We start from the raw sequence: 15,378 nt of genomic DNA, 5'->3' as shown, positions 1-15,378 counted from the left end.
ACAATGTATCAAAATTAAATTTTATATTTATATACAGGCATAGTTTTCTTATAATTTATAAATGCTTCTCCTAATATATAAGCAGAAACTCTTTTCAATTTCACACTTTTGATTAATTAGCATGTGATTATAAAAGGTGTATTTGAAAGTTGAAGCTAGAAAAGTAGAAACTGACATCAATTATAAAAGAGACCTGTATATATAATAGACTAGCAAATAAAAAACTAATTTGTCCCATCCAGAAAAACAAAAAAAGTAACACTAAGATGTTTTATTTTCTAGAAGCAAAGTAAATTAAGATGGCACTCATAATGTTTTATGATGTTGATTGGATATTAAGATGTCTGAAGAAGGAAACTGAGACAGATATTGTTCAATTAGTTGTTCTTGCTCCCTTGCCTCTGCTATTGACAAAGATCCATTCCCTGTCACCAAATCAAAATTGCTCCAAAGATCAAATTCAAACCTATGCTTCTCCTTAAAGTGATAATCTATTAATCTAATCACACAAATAGCTAGTAATTAGTACCTAAATCATGGAATTGCTCCCAAGAGGAACCATTGATATCTATAACTTGTCCAAACTCAGGAGAGAGTGTGCAGACTTCTGAACTATTATTCTCTGGATTCATTTGAAGTTGAAAGGTGTTTGTAGAAGGCACAAGGGTAGAACTTGTGCTTAACATGTCAACAACAGCACTATGTGATTGTTGATCCCTGAAGAGAACACAGAATATTGTACACAAAAGAATTGTACACAAAAATAATGTATAGTTTATTACTCTTAAATTAAAATGTTACCAAAGAGGAGCAGGAGTATAGGCATCTACAAAGTTGAGAATATCAACATTTGGATCTTCCTCTGGGAGCCACTCTACTGAATTATTTGATGTCCCGCCAACAAATAATCCATCTACATCTACCGTGTTTGCAAGAACCACCTGATATAAAAATAATAATCTTAATCTGGCATTCTATGCAAAAGTTCTATTCTCATCAAATTCTATATTTTGTTGTATTTTTTTTTTTTTTTTGAAATAAATGTGTCCAATCCAATATATATTTGATAATGGAAAATATATATGTAAACAAATTCATGGAGGTGATGAGAAAAACTTAACCTTCACATACCTGTTGATTAGATACACTAAAATTAAACTCTTCCTCCAAGACACACTGTTCAAAACAAGACTGTGAAGTGTATTTTCATTTAAGCTTTGTTAATGCATACCATTAACTTCCTGAACTTATGAGTATATTATTATCTTGCCTTTCTTAACTGCACTTGTTTTAGAGTTTGCTGAAGAATATGCTGGCGATATTCAGCCTCACAAAGTGTAGTGATCTCACATGGATCACCTTCAAATATCCTGAAAAATTTGTGAGAACCAATTCAATGGTGGCCATGCTATGCTTTATTTCTTTTCTTAACCGACATAATTGATTGTAAGCAAGCATAGATGGTAATATTATTTTACACAATTGATTTTGATCGAAGGTGAGTTAGTATTAAAGGGTTTATATTTGACAACTTCTGTATAAAATAGATGGTAATAAACTAAATATTATTTAGATTATATTACTTAATATTAGATTAAAAATTATTGAAAATAATATGAATTTAAATATTATTTTATATTATTTTTTTATTTTATTTTAGATATTTAAATAAATTCTAATATTCTTTTTATAATACTCTTAGTATTCTCTAGCGTATTTCTAGTCTTCTTTAATACTCTTTAAACTATAATTTTTTACTGTTTATGATTCTAATAATACTTTTATGCTACATTTTTTATTTAATTTAATATTTTTAATAGGATTAATAGAATCACAAAACAAAAAAATTCCATAAAAAAAAATTAATAAAAGCAGTAAAAAAATTCATATAAACAAATAATAATAAGAACTCCATAGAAAATAATAACATACATAAAAGAGAGTATTAGTGAAAAAATTATAAAAAAAAATTTATCGTATAAATAATAAATGGCAAAATTGGTAATAAGAAATATTTTTTTAATTAATAGTCTAACTAAAGAAAAGGAACTCGGTACTCAATCTTAGAACAAAAATAGTAAAAAAAAAAGTAAAACTTTCAAAAAAAAATTAAACGTAAGTTTGAGATTCCAAATACAAACTGTGAGACACTCACCTTAACCGTTTCTCCATTTCTTCTAACTGAGACTTGCAAATAATTAATTCTTCTTGAATTTTTTGAATAACACATGACACAGAATGATCAATCTAATTAACATGATATTAGTTGAAGTTGATGATAATTTTTTCATATAAGATGAAATTTTCATTGATGAATACCTCAAGCTGGAAATCTGAATTAACCGGACTACATTGCAAGACTGAATATATTCAAAACCAAACAAGGTTGTGGTCAGGTTCAGCTATTGGAATATGAGACTATAACTCAATTATTTGTGTATTTTTTGAGGACTAAGTAATGGTGTGATCATCTTCTAATAAAGTTAAATATTTTCAATCAAGAGTTGTATAGAAAAAAAATATCTAGGGACGTGGCATATTTGTTCCGCTTCAATTTTCAATTTATTAATCATCCTTGCATGTTCTAGATAGAAAGACAATGAAAATTAGTAGTATTAGTTAATGTTACCAGCAACTGAAGCTAAGAATGAAGCTTATTTCAAAATATTGCCATACAAGCCTATATTATTACCTCTTGGTTATATATCCTTTAAGAGATGTGAAGGTGTCAAACACCACAGTCCACAGAAGAAAAAATTAGTTCAAAAACTAAGAATAAAATCAAATCAAATCTCACCATATAATTTTAATAAGAAATCTTACTTTTGGCGTTCTTGTGGTGGAAGATTAATATATGGCTCTAGAATTTCATCAAAGCTTTAAAACATATATTAAAAGAAAAGGATAGTATCACCAAAACAAAGAAAAGGGAAGCGAGTCATTCATCTGCTATTATAATAACTCCATAAAAATGAATAAATGTTTGTAGTGTAGAGGAATTAAACCTTGTGCTGGAAAAGAAGAGAGCTGGACTGTCAGAAGGGGAGAAGGTGATGAGAGCAACATCAACATCACAGAGAACAGAAAGCTCGTAAGCTGTCTTGATGAGACCATTCCTCCTTTTAGAGAATGTAATTTGCCTGTTTGTTATGTTCTTAATCTTCTTAGTGGGAACCTTCACTCTTCCCATATCTATGACCTTTATGCTTTCACTCTGTAAGTGTATAAAGCTGTTTACGATGAATCAGAGAATGTTGAATTGATGAAGTTAAGCATATGTGTTACCTATAAAACTGTTTACGATGAATCAGGGAACGTTACCTATTGATGAAGAAACATGGGCTGAGATTTTATCTTTATCAAACCAATTAAACAAGATGACGCCATAGAGAATGGAAGGAACTAACCAACATAAAACTATGACGGTTTATATGCTCATAAATTAACATTCAGTCCGGTGTTGTTTTCAGAGTCAGAAGATGCAGATCCTAGAGTAAACATTATCTTCATCTAAAACTTGTTTGATGATGGCAATGTGAGAAATTTAAACAGAAATTTTGTCTTATCAGACCAGTTAGATAAGGTGATGCCACAGAGTAGGGATGGAACTAACTATTAACCAACATAAAAAGTGTGGTTGTTTATATGCTCATATATTAATATTTACTTTTGAAATTTGTGATGTTTTCATGTCAGAAGATATAGTAGATCCAAGTGAACATCATTTTTGTCTAAAACTTGTTTAGTGATGGCAATAATAGTGAGTAATGCCCCAGCTGAAAAGATCATTAGCAAATAGCACTAGCATTGATCTATTTTTATTGATTTAATATCTATTCTTAAACTTAATTAGGCGATGCTACCATCTAGAAGTTAAAAGGTTCGCCTGGTTTTGGGTATGTGGAATTTGTTTTGGTTTTTTCACGGTATCTTTTGATGGATGAGCTAAAAAATTAATCTATCCTCATGCACAAGACAAATCTCCAATACGATCTTAGCTAACAATTAAACCAATCCAATTTAATTAATTTGTGACATGAATTAAAATTAAGTTGTTTTATTAGATTTTTTGTATGATGAACGTACTACTTTAAATAAAAATAAATAAATACGGACTCGAATCTAGATAGCGAAAAATGTTATTCCACCTTCATTATAGTAAAGTATATATATAAATGCCACTAAACTATAACTCAAATGATGTAATCTCTCCTTTTTTTAGAGGTTTTGAGTTCGAGCCTTGTCACATTATTGATGAGATTGAAGATGAATAAGAGAATTTAGTAATTAATAATAAAATAAAAAAATTCTAATTTAATCTACAAAATAAATGATTTTATCTCTATATTATTTATTTAATTTTTACTTTTTTCTTTAATTTTTTTTAAATATAATTGTTAGGATTAATTTTTTTTTATCCATAGAGAAAATAAAAATTTTATTAATAGCATTTGATATTTTTTAAGATTTTCATTAATAATAAAATTAATAATGTTAGATAACCAACCTGCCAACATTAGTTTTTTTAATTTTATTTTATTTATCTCAAATTTTAGATCTTAAATTATAAATTTTTCACCCTAAATCTTGAATTATAACTCTAAAGTATTTGAGAAGAAAATTATCATAAATATACTAAACCATAAAATAGATAAAAAATTTTATAATTAATAACATTTAAATAAAAATTTATTCACTAAAATAAAATATATTCAAACATATATTTACTTTCAATTAAGAAAAAAATTATACCAATTTTTTATTTTTTCAAAATTATTTCGATATTTATTATAATATATTTTTTTCATGAAAAAATTAATAAAACACTCTGTAAATATATAGTAAGATTGGTTTGATTTTGGTTCAAAACATGTGCTATTATAACACATCTAATGTGTTTACATAAAAATAAAAAATTATTAGGCAGTTCGAGTATAAATTATAGTTCTTACACTACGTATTGATTAAATAACAAGTTGAGTATTTATGATAAAGTTCTTTAGCGTATGTGGTATAAAATGATTAAAAAAAGTAAATCATTTTATTGTACTCTCAGAGTGCTTAATAATAACTCCATAAAAATGAATAAATGTTTGTAGTGTATAGTAATTGAACCTTGTGCTAGAAGAGAAGAGAGCGAGTCTATTAGAAGGGGAGAATGTCATGAGAGCAATATCAACATCACAGAGAACAGAAAGCTCATAAGCTTTCTTGACGAGGGCATTCCTTCTCTTAGAGTAATTTGCTTGTTTGTTATGTTCTCAATCTTCTTAATGGAAACCTTCACTCTCCCCATATCTATCATCTTTGTTCTTTCACTCTCCATGTGTATACAGTTCTTTACGATGAATGAGAGAATGTTGAATTGACAAAGTTAAGCATATGTGTTACCTATTGATAAAGGAAGAAACATGGGCTGATATTTTGTCTTTATCAGACCAATTAAACAAGGTGACGCCAGAGAAGAGAAGGAACTAACAAACATAAAACTATGGCGGTTTATATGCTCATAAATTAATACTCACCCCCAAAATCTGTGTTGTTTTTCATATTCAGAAGATGAGGATCCCAAAATGAACATCATCTTCATCTAAAATTTATTTAGTGATGGCAATGGAAGAAACTTAAACTGAGATTTTGTTTGTCAGTATCAGGTCAGTTAGTATCAGGCCAGTTAGACTAATTTATTTGGTGATGGCAATGGAAGAAACTTAAATTGAGATTTTATCAGTATCAGACCAATTAGTATCATGCCAGTTAGACAAGATGACACCACAAAAATGAAAAGGAACTAACCATTAATCAACGTAAAAATTATGGATGTTTATATACTCGTAGATTAATATTCACTAAGGGAACAAAAATTGTTTTCATGTCAAAAGATAAAGTCAGATATTTGTGTATTTTTTGAGGACTAAGTAATGGTGTCATCATCCTCTAATAAAGTCAGATATTTTCAACTAAGAGTGGTATGAAAAAAAAAATACCTAGGGACTTGGCATATTTGTTCCGCGTCACCTTTCAATTTATTAATCATCTTCTGCATATGCTAGATAGAAAGACAATAAAAATTAGTAGTATTAGTTAATGTTACCAGCAACTTTTGAAACTAAGAATGAAGCCTATTTTAAAATATGGTCGTTGCTACTATGCTGAAGCCTTTTATATTTTAACAGATGATAAATTGAGCTGACGGCATCATTTAGTAGACGCGTATTGATGTTGGGAGTACAGGCGCAGATAAAAGCTGTTTCCTTACAGTGGTTGCAGAGAGAATCAGAGAGATTTAGGTGAGTTGGGATAATCACATAGGTCATAAGTTTATATTAAATTATTAGAAACTGTTCTGGTATGACAATATACGTAACGGAATGTTGTGTTCTTCTCATTTTGACCATAGAAATATAACATAATTTAATGTGAACGGTCTGAATCTTAATAAACTACTTTGAGTGTACATAAAAACGAAAAAGTTCAGGGTGAATTTACAATAAAGTTTATAATTGACAAATATATACACTCACACAATGTCGCTTTTATCCATGATCCATGTCCGATAAAAGATAGATGTGTGAACACATAATCTTTAAGCGAAGCCGTTTTTTTGGGGTTAACTAAACATATCATCATCATTATTAAAAAAATTGTTTTCATTTCATATACATCAATTTTCCTCTATCCCTTCTAACATCTTCCTTTGTTTCTTAAATGAATCAACTCATAAATTCACAAATTAAAATTATATTACATTAAATTTAGTTGGTATCAGAAAAAAAGATTAAACTAGAAGAAATCAATGATTAAACGAAAATCATTTGAATTCTAATTAATTGGATATAAATCAAAGCATCCAATTACAAATTTTAACATTTATATTTATAAATTTAAATAGTATTTAATTGTAAACTATAATTGAGTGTATGATAATAAATTATTTGTTTAATTTTTTAATTTTAGATATCAATATTTTAAAAAAAGAATGAATAATTATTTTTAATAACGGTAAAAATTTACCATTAAAAATAATATGATAACATATCATAAACATGACTAAATGAGAAGACTATATTTCCATGTCAATAAAGGTTAACGGTTATATCACTAAGATGAATAAATGGCAAATCATGGTATTAAAAAAGTGATTTAATTTTTTCTATAATAAAAAAATTTCTATCACTCTTCTTTGAAAATAAATATTTTTATGATTACAAAATTAATTATAAAATAATTTATTTATAAACTATTTTTAATATACATTTTTATATTTAAAGTTAATTTTAAATTTGTATCTTTTTAATATTTTTAAAAAATAACATACATATTTAAATATTTTACTATTTTAAATATTAGAAGATCAACTATTGGTGTACATTATTAGTAAAATATATAATTTGTTAGATTTTTATGTCAGTCTTATGAATTTTTTGAAGGCATAAAATAATAAAATAATTTGACTTTAATATTATTATAATCTAAATATAATTATTCAAGTAAGCACCATCCCACCCCATTCTGTCCTACCAAAAGCTCGTTATTTGGGGAGCTAGTCATTCCGTCTCGTTTATTGAGATGGTCCTAAATTTCTATACCGTTTTACCTAATAGCAGTTTGGTGGGTTAAACCCATTAATTCTTTTTTTCTTTTTAAAAAATTATTAAACCATAAAATATAAAAAATATATAATTTCATGAGTATTTCAATAAATTTATAATTTCTAAAGATATAAAAAATTATAATTTTAAATTCACAAATACTAAAGTATTTATAATTTTAAATATCTAATCAACATAATGATCAACCAAGTTTTTTAAAATAAAATAATAAAATCATCATTGTTTAAAGCAAAACAAGTATTGTCTAAAATATATAATTAAACATTGTCCAATTCTCTAATCAATTAAACATAATGTAAATTATAACTCAAAGTAAAATGAACAAACATTCCAAATACAAGCACAAAAGTAACATTCCAAATTCAATTATCATCTTAAAGCCAAAAGTCCGTCCTGCCTGCACCATTCGTGAATTAGGAAGTGTGGGTTCAGTGAGTGTTTTATTATAGAGGACTTTAATTTTTAGTCCGACCCGTTTTTTTTTTCCGAGTTACGCGAGTCGGTCCGATGAGTTTCGGCCTGTTTGCCACTCCTAATAAATTTATTTATGCCTCTTTTATAATTATAATTAATAACAAGACTTGAAAAAAAATATTAATGTCATTATTCTTATTAACTAAACCATAATATTAGGTAGTTAATAGTTTCATAAGCGAAAATTGTTAAGTAATAGTATAAAAATTAACAACGGACAAGCAATAAAAATTCATAAAAAATAATTAATAAATTTTGAATAGTTAATATTATTAATAAAAAAATATTTATTAAAAATATATAATATGTTAAGTCATTAATTAATTTTTTTAGGTTATATATATATATATATTAAAAAAATATTTATGCCCAAATAAATAAATATAAAAGGTTCATAAATAGATGATAAAAAATCATAAAATAAAAAAAAATTTATAATCACAATTAAATATTTTTTAAGTTCGGCTAACATTAAGAAGAGATGCTAAGCATACAAATAAAGGCAGCAACCAATCACTATAATGATAACCAATGTTCACATGCATGCTATACTAGAGTTTAATTTTCATGAAAAAAAATAAAAACTTGTTTAATATTGTCCTTTATTACGTATAGCTGAAAAAAAACAATAATATTCTTATTATAAATTAAAAATTCTGAAAATGATAAACAAAAAGTAAAATTGTGGTTAATTTTTTTAGATATTAGATAAGAATAGATGTAATCTTTGAAATTAGAAGTTATGATTTTTTGTAAAATTATAGAGGCGATGAAATTTGTAGAGGATGAATTGTCAAATTAGATTTTTTTTTTAATTTATACAGACAACACACAAAATACATATTACATTATTTTAATATTAAATTATAATATATAAATTATGAATTATATTATTTTAATATTAAATTATAATACATAAACTGTGTATTATAAATACACAGACGGTGTATTATCAGTGTAATACGTATTTTGTGTATTGTGCTTACATAGAATTGTGTTTCTAAAATACTATAAAATCCTATTTTTTGTAACATTAACGTAAAACTTCATTCATTCTCCAATATTAAAATAAAAAAATCCAAAAATTATTCCAATAAATTATTCAATAAAATTTTTTTCTCAAAAAACATTGTTGGGATAACTAACACAAAATTCTCTTCTCGGCTCTTCGTCAATCTCTCCTCTGACACCACACCACTACCAAACTTACACCTACAAACTACCAAGCCAAAAAAATAGTTTATGTCCAACAACTCTAAACTCAGTTTTTAGCTGGTTATTTGTGAGAATATATCCATAAAAGCAGGGTTATTTTAATCTTTTTATCATTTACTATAAAATAAATATATCATTGACAACTTATTCGTATAAGACATACAATATTCCACTCATTTAAAAAGGTATACGGGATAATTTTTTTAAATTATTAATGATAGTTATGTTTTTGAATTGGATTTTTTACTGAATCATGGTTATTTTTGGTTGTAAGGGTGAGCTTGGAATTTCTTAAGGGTTTTTTTTTTTTTTTTGTATTATGTAGGGCCTAATGGGGGAGGAACAGATTTTGTTTTTGAAAATATTCAGTTTGATAGAGAGAAAATTAGCATGTTGATATTGAACATAATTAATTGGACCATGTAATATGGGAAAAGGAATTTGTTTCTTTTTTTTTATATATAGTAGAGACGTGGAAGGACTTAGGAGACAGAAGAGAAAAAAAAAACTAACATTGGGAGTAACCTAAGCATTGACATGAGTACTATTAAAAGTATATTGATAGAGATTGGGATTGGAATTGGGACTTGAGAGATTAAATTTAATATTATATTTAGTGATTAGAGATTAAAATTAAAATTTTAATTGAGACACAAAATTTTAATCATTTTAATACTTTTAAAAAATTGACACACAAAAACTAAATTTTTAAGAAAAAATTAAACTTTTAATAATATTTTTTTAATAACTAAAAATATTTTAACAAGCATTCTCATTTTATATTTATATTTATTTTAAACTAAGTAAAATATATCACATAAACTTATCTCAATTTCAATTTCTCCTTCAAATGTAGTCTAAAAATTATGGTGAAGCCAATGAATTAGGTTGGGTGGGATGCAGGGACGGATCCAAAAATATTATCATGGGCCAATAACATATATAACATTAAAAAATTATGTAAAAAATTATATAATATAAAATGTATTACAAAAATATACCGATAGAGAATATATTTTAAAGTACAAAAAATATGTATGTATTTTTTTATTAACGAAGTAGTCGATTCTTCGTATCATAAAATTCATCGATAATAGAATTTGTGTCAAATTTTTCAGCAATTTTCTTTTCAATATAATTAAAAGACAAATAGCAAAAAATTCATCTTTTATTTTGTTTTTGAGTTATTTTTCACAATATTCATAGATGAAAAAGATTTCTCAATTTTAGTAGTTGAAACAAAGAGAATTAATACCAAATGAATCAAGAAGGACGCTCACAAGAAGAAAAAAAATCCACTTTATGGGATTAGAAGAATTTTATTTAATTAAAAAATATTAGTAATAATATCTTTTCAAATTTTTTTAACATTATTACTTACTTTTTAGATATTAGAAATCATTAATATTTAGGTTAGACTGAATTTTTATTTATATTAGACTAAATATTAAATAAATTTTTTAAAAAATTAAATCATACTTAATAACTTATTACTATTAATCTTTTTTTAAAAAAATTGGGGCCGAGGCCTCCACTCGCTCACCGTATGTTCGTCCTTGGTGGGATGGGTAATAATTATTTTTGTTTTTATTTTTTAATTAATGTAACTTTATTTAAGTAATTTATATTTTTAGAAAATTTAAATTAAAATTGAAATGGATGTAATTTAAATTAATAATTTTATTTAATTTCGATAAACTAAGATTTTAAATTAAAAAATAAGTATATTATTATTATTTTTAAATTAAAGATGTCTGAAAAATAAAGATGTCTAAAAAAAAAATAATAAAGAAAAAAGCATCTTCTATAAAAAATAACAATAATAATAATAACAATAAAAGAAGAAAGCACATACATTTTAAGCTATATAGCTATTCTGATGATGGAGAAAGAACATTTTTAGATTTGTAACTCTTTCTAATTTTCGACAAAAAATTTAAAAACTAAAATAATGACTGCCTAAGTGTCTAGCAAAAGATGTTTCATTAATTCATTTAAAAATTAGAAATAAATATAGTATTATATATTCAGTAAAAAATATACCCAATGAATAAATAAATAAATATAATATATAATATATATAAATATAATACGATATTATTATTATTATTATTATTATTGATTCATTGATTGAGTGTTTAGAATTTGTAATTTAGGGTTTATGGTTTATGATTAAGTTAGGATTGATGCATTTTGAATTTGGAGTTAGAATTTATGATATGTTTTTGAGAATTTAGGATTTAGGATTTAGGGCGTAAGGTTTAGGAATTAGGATTTGTAATTTAGTTTGATTTTATAAAAATATTTTTTATTTTAAAAATTTTATTAAAAACATAAAATTAATGAAAAATATAATTTTATCATTTTATTATTTTTATGTTATTTTATAAAATTTAAAATAAAAATATTTGAAAACTTTTTTCTCTGGTCAAGAAGTGGCATGGAGTACGCTGTTGCACGATGCATGGCATACGTAGCATCACACGCAGATACCTGATGATATTTAGGCGTTTTTAAATATGTCCGAAGAAGAATTTTTTATTTTTTATTAAGTTAGATACAAATTAAGATCAACTTTAAAAAATTTTAAACCAACATCAGTTAAATAAAATTTTGGTACATAGACTTTAAGAATTTATGAATAATTTAATAAATTTAAATCAAATTTAATAAATTCAAATCAGAGTGTGTTTTTAAAGGATAGATTAAATTTTTTATTATAAATATCTTTTCTAATTATTTTGGTACATATAAATGTTATTAATACAAATTAATGCAAAATATATATATAAAGACGGCTAATTGTCTTTGGATTTCACTGGCTAAAAGAGATACAGAAGGTACCCTAAAGCTTAGAACGCTAAACTATCTCTTCAATCTTCACAACATTGTTTCAAACACTAACAAGTAACAAGTGTTTTTTTTTTTTTTTTTTCACATTTTATTTTAATATTATTCTTCTCATTAATATTGTTTTCATTTTTTAACTATAAATATAATTATTATCTTTTCCTGACCCAAAACATATATTGTTTGGCATAAAACTACGTCTTCCTTCCAAAAATCATAGTCTGGGTGGATTCAAATAGAGAGTTGAAATTTAAACCCCCCAATCAAAAAACGGTACAAATAATTAATACTACCAAAAACGGCCCAATCAACTAATTATCATTATCACCGTAGCATTAATGTTAAGTACCACTGATATTAGAGAAAGGCAAACACTGACTTCTCTGACATGGTAGATACATTGTCTGTGCTCCTTCCAACCAGACTCACACGCGTCTCGAAGCACGAGCAGCCACGTCACTTTCATCAATGAAGAAGAGACTTGCGTTCATCACCTAGCACTGCCCTTAAAATATTGCCATGCAAAGACTATATTATTACCTCTTGGTTATAGATCCTTTAAGAGATGCAAAAGCGTCAAACACCACCGAAGAAGAAAATTAGTTCAAAAAATAAGAATAAAATAAAATAAAATCTCACTATATAATTTTAGGAATAAATTACTATTTTTATTTATGAAAGTTCAGAATGATCATAAATCTATCCATGAATAAAAAAAAATTACCATTTTTACTCATAAAAAATGAATTTTTATTAACAAAATTATCCGAACCCTAAAAAATTATTTGAAATCCCCAAAATACCTTCTAATATAACCTAACTCTAACTTTTCTTTTTACTCCACACTACCATTCTCATCCAAATCCTTCTTCACCGTCATTCTTATCCCCAATCACCACCACCACTAACATCATCACTATCAAAACCATTCTTTTCTCCCTTTATGCTGTCCTATACACCAGCAAACTCAATGACACTTTTCGCTGTTCATCTTCACGCCCCGACGACTGTGCCATTTGTTGCTTCGAATTCGAAGACGATGATTACGTTCGAACCTTGCTTCTTTACTCACAAACCTTCCATGTTAATTGCATCGATACTTGACTTCGTTCCCACACAAACAGACCTCTCTGCCGTTTTGCTGTTTACTCCCATGTTCGCCGCCAGGATCCGACCATGTCTTGAGGCCGATGAATATGGCTCGAAATCAGCAGGGGAAGTAAGGGATTGGACTCCAGTTGCAAGGAGAATAATTCAATTCGATCGAAGGGGAGTGGAGCGCGGTAGATTTCGATGGATTTTCATAGGAACAGGAAACCTAGAATGAAAGAGAAGAGAATTGTGAGGTTAAGGATGAGGTGCTTGAAGTCGGGTTTGGTTGTTCGTATGTTTTTATGGTCGGGAGTAGATTCCTGCATCTCAGACTGCCGAGTTTCTTCTTCTGCGGGTTCTAGGTTTAATAGAAAATTGGATATCTCCACCATTGTTACACCAATTGAGGCTGTGAATTCTAACTCTAATCTCTGGATTTTGTGAATTCAAACTCTGACATGTGCTTAAATTGGCTGAACTAGGTGTTTCATGATGGGGTGAAGTTTTGAGCTAATAGATGAAGGTTGAAAATCGATCTGAAAGTAGTAGAGGTGGTGATGGTGGTGGTGATGACAGTGATGGTGGTAGTTAGGGGTAAAAATGGTGGTAGATTTTGGGATTGGAGGAGTGGTGGCATGGAGTAAAAAGAGAAGTTAGAATTAGGTTATATTGGAGGGTATTTTGGGTATTTCAAATTTAGGGTTCGGGTAGTTTTGTTAGCAAAAGTCCATCTTTCATGGATAAAAATGGAAGTTTTGCTTATTCGTGGGTAGATTTATCAGCGTTCTAAATTTTATGGGTAGAAATGATAATTTACTCTAATTTTAATAAAAGAATCTTACTTTTGGCATTCTTGTGGTGGAAGATTAATATATCGCTCTAGAATTTCATCAAAGCTTCAAAACATATATTAAAAAAAAAGAAAAGTCAGTCATGCATGTGCTATTATAAATTTATAATACATTTAATGTGCTTTACATAAAAATGATAAATTATTAGGCACTCGAAATATAAATTATAGCTCTTACAATGGTGTTTATGATAAAGTTGAGTATTTATGATAAAATTCTTTAGCGCATGTGGTATAAAATATTTAAAAAAAGTAAATTATTTTACTGTACTCTACTCAGAGTACTTGATAATGACTCCATAAAAATGAATGAATGTTTGTAGTGAGGAGGAATTAAACTTTGTGCTGGAAGAGAAGAGAGCAGGTCTGCCATAAGGGAAGAACGTGATGAGAGCAACATCAACATCACATCACAGAGAACAGAAAGCTCATAAGCTTTTTTGACGAGGTCATTCCTCCTCTTAGAGAATGTAATTTGCCTGTTTGTTATGTTCTCAATCTTCTTTATGGGAACCTGCACTCTCTCCATATCTATCACCTTTATTCTTTTCCTATCTGTGTATATAGTTGTTTACGATGAATGAGAGAATATTGAATTGACAAAGTTAAGCATATGTGTTACCTATTAGTCGGCGATAGTTGAAGAAAGTATGCAAGAAAAGAGGAAGAAACATGTGCTGAGATTTTGTCTTTATCAGACCAATTAATAAACAAGGTTACGCCACAGAAGAGAAGGAACTAACCAACATAAACCTATGACGGTTTATATGCTCATAAATTAATACTCATCCCCCGAAATTTGTGTTGTTTTCATATTCAGAAGATAAGGATCCCAAAGTGAACATCATCTTCATCTAAAACTTATTTGGTGATGGCAATGGAAGAAACTTAAACTGAGATTTTATTTGTCAGTATCAGACCAGTTAGTATCAGGCCAGTTAGACTAACTTATTTGGTGATGGCAATGGAAGAAACTTAAACTGAGATTTTGTCCGTATCAGGCCAGTTAGACAAGGTGACACCACAAAAATGGAAAGGAACTAACTATTAATCAACGTAAAAATTGTGGATGTTTATATGCTCGTAGATTAATATTCATTCTAGAATTTGTGTTGTTTTCATGTTAGAAGATAAAGATCTAAGTGAACATCATATTCTTCTAAACCTTGTTTGGTGGTGGAGATGATAATGCGTAATGTGCCAGCTGAAAAGATCATTAGCAATTAGCACTAGAATTGATCCATTTTTATTGATTTAATCTTTCTCTTTTTCAACTTAAGTTAC

General features: G+C 27.2%; 1 pseudogene; it reads right to left on the bottom strand.

The window, feature by feature from the left end:
* Window positions 1-306: 306 nt before the first annotated feature.
* On the bottom strand, window positions 307-3,190 carry LOC107607965 (agamous-like MADS-box protein AGL66; annotated as a pseudogene).
* Between the last annotated feature and the right edge of the window lie 12,188 nt (window positions 3,191-15,378).

This window comes from Arachis ipaensis, chromosome B7 (assembly GCF_059453495.1).
Source record: "Arachis ipaensis isolate K30076 ecotype BB chromosome B7, ASM5945349v1, whole genome shotgun sequence".
In the NCBI taxonomy this organism is placed as follows: domain Eukaryota; kingdom Viridiplantae; phylum Streptophyta; class Magnoliopsida; order Fabales; family Fabaceae; genus Arachis; species Arachis ipaensis.
Note: the sequence above shows the minus strand (reverse complement) of the source record. Positions and strands in the feature narration are given on the sequence as shown.